This window comes from Pongo pygmaeus, chromosome 1 (genome assembly GCF_028885625.2).
Source record: "Pongo pygmaeus isolate AG05252 chromosome 1, NHGRI_mPonPyg2-v2.0_pri, whole genome shotgun sequence".
Lineage (NCBI taxonomy): Eukaryota > Metazoa > Chordata > Mammalia > Primates > Hominidae > Pongo > Pongo pygmaeus.
Genome location: NC_072373.2, coordinates 143,466,587 through 143,469,362, shown reverse-complemented (window position 1 = coordinate 143,469,362; position 2,776 = coordinate 143,466,587). Strand labels below are relative to the sequence as shown.

At 40.4% G+C, this 2,776-nt stretch overlaps 1 pseudogene; it reads right to left on the bottom strand.

Annotated features, from left to right (window-relative positions):
• Positions 1–382: 382 nt before the first annotated feature.
• LOC129031489 (coilin-like) lies at positions 383–2,145 on the bottom strand (annotated as a pseudogene).
• Between the last annotated feature and the right edge of the window lie 631 nt (positions 2,146–2,776).

Genomic DNA, 2,776 nt, shown 5'->3' with positions numbered 1-2,776 from the left:
TAAAAAAAATTAGGTCAAGTAACATGCTTTAATATTTTTAAATGTTACTTAAAACTTATTGAGACAAGATACGCAGCACATTCTTGGTATTATAAACTCCTACTGACGACTGCTACTTGATGGCCAAAAACATTTAAAGAAAGAGAAGAAACCACACTGGTATAAAACAATGTCTGCAGGGAATGTCATGTTTTACATTTTGGTAACTGAAATTAAACCTCACAAAAAAACCAAAGATCTACAAAACCGACACCCATGTCATTTTACATGACGAGGTAGATTGTTTCCTATGCAGTAAAGTGAAGGTAACAAAAAAATCTATACGACTTCCAAATCCTCTTAAAAAAAAAAGTTCGTGTTATAGTCACTTTCACAGACAAGACATTCATAAACTATAAGGTGGAGAGGTCATACTCAGGCAGGTTCTGTACTTGATGTGTTACTTGGAGATTCAATTATCAGTCTTGGGTCAATCAACTCTCTCCAAAATACAGTGATTTTGCTCTTCTGTGTCACAGTGTACTCCACTACCTCGGTTCCATTTTCATTGTGATAAACTAAATCAAATTTCCCAGGTTCTCTCAAGGCAGGTAAGAATGAAAGAATTTCTGTATCTACTTGCTGGATCTCTGGGTTGTGGCTTAATATTCTTCCTTCCTTGTAGTCAGAGACATCAGGAGAGTAACTGGATGTTAGTTCCAAAAGCTTAAATGCAATCTTTTCTCCAACTAGAGAGGCAGCTGCTAACAGTGGTAACAGACTATAGTCCTTCTTGTGTGTCTCTACTGGATTCTGGATAATAGTAGATGAATTTGTTACCACGTCATTTAATTGCTGTTGCCTCTGGTTGTCAATGCTTCTATTTATAACACAGGAAACAGGATGCCCTCATCCTCGACCTCTCTCCCGCATGCCCCATTCCCTAGCTTCCTTCCAAGAAAAAAGGTTCTCTCCTCTACCCCATCCTGTTCCTAAACTAGCGGGGAGAGACACACTGGGAGAAGGACCAGGAGCCTGTCCACCACCATTTGAGCCAGAATGCCTCCATCCAGCAGCACGTTCAGTCTGTGATGACAGCCCTAGGCCTGGACAACCTCTTCCTGCAAAAAGGCCCACTGTCTTTAAGAAACCCGCAGCACACTCCGGGGTGCTCAATGACATCAAGCATTGGTCATCTGACTCTGAACTAGAGTCTGAACTAGAAGACGTTCCAGAGGTCTTGCCCTTTCTGGGGGTAAGGCTAAAGCCAGGTTTTGTAGCCAGTTTGTCTGCAGTTGTATTTTTGGTAGAAGGTTCTTCCTTTGATAACTCAGTTGGTAATTTCTCTGAGGAATTTCTGGCCTCCAAAGTGACTTTGCTGGGACCATCACTGATAGATTCATCACAAGACTCAGACTCCGAGGAGGAACTGGGACTCTCTTTTGAGCAAACGCTTACACTACCTTTCCTTTTGGCTTTAACAAGGCTGTTTCTAGCAGAACCATTTGGAGAACTACATCTCTGATTGGCCCAGTCTTTTACTGCCTGTACTTTAGGAGACTTGGGATTCTTGGCCTTTTTTTTATATTCACATTTCTCCTTTCTTTGGTGATTTTCTTTTGGTCTCTTCATTATCATCACCCACTGTGCCACAGGTTGCTATATTTTTTCTCTTTTTTTTTTTTTTTTGGCTGACAGTCTGATCTGTGACAGCTTTTCATTCCAGATCCAAGACCTTCTCATTATTGTTATTGTTCTCTTGCCTCTTCCAATGCTTCTTTGAATATTTGTAATCTGGTTCAGTTTCTTCATCCTCCTCTAACTGAAATGCCCGCTTCTTTGCTTTTCTAAGAGATAAATTAGTGTCACCATTACTGATGACTACAGAATTCTCAGCAACTCTTTTCTCTTCTAATTTAACTCTGAGGCAGTCGTTGTCTCTCACCAGGCGCGCGCTCTCGGCGGGGGGCAGGACCCCCCCTCCAGGTAGAGGCCTAGGAGGGCCGCATAACTGAAGCTGAAGCGCTGGCGGATGAGGCTAATGAGATCTGTGACGACTCGGCATCTGATCAAGTCGACCAGAAGCCAGAAGACCCTAAGGTGCGGGGTAGCTGGCGGCAGGTAATCAAATTGAAGCCGTAGCCTAACCGTCTGGGAAGCTGCCATCTTGCTCGGTGCTCAATGGAAGCCAATCAAGAGCATTTTTAAAGGTTATAATTTCATTCTGACAGCTTTTCCTCTAACCATCTCTCAGGCAAGCTCAGGCAAGTTCGTTCCCCAGTTAAACACTGGAAGACTGTATTTAAAACTTTTATAAAATAAACAATGAAAACGTAGAATTTAATTGGCAAAAATCTACAGCAAGCTTTGCATTCATAATATAATATATAATATTTAATAATAATGGATACATGTCTTGAATGCTTATTAGGTGTCAGAAGTTTTTTATGGAGTACTTTTCATGGATTATCTCATTTAATTCTTCCAGCATCCCATAATTAGTCTGATATCACAGAAAAGAAATTAGCCTAAAAAAGAGCCACACAACTCTTACAAGGAATAACTTGATTGTTGAGTGACCAAGGCAAGAGTCTGGTTTACATGTATCTGACTGCAGAGCCAGCTCACAATGCTGAGTACAACTCTTCCACGCTAAGGAAGATTTGCATTCAATCCAAAAAAAAGAAAGCTTAATTAAAGCATATTAAGTATCAGTTATACACGTATGTAAAACATTCAATGCTATTTGAAAACTGAAATAAATATACAAGTAGTTATTGCAAAAGATAAAAATAAA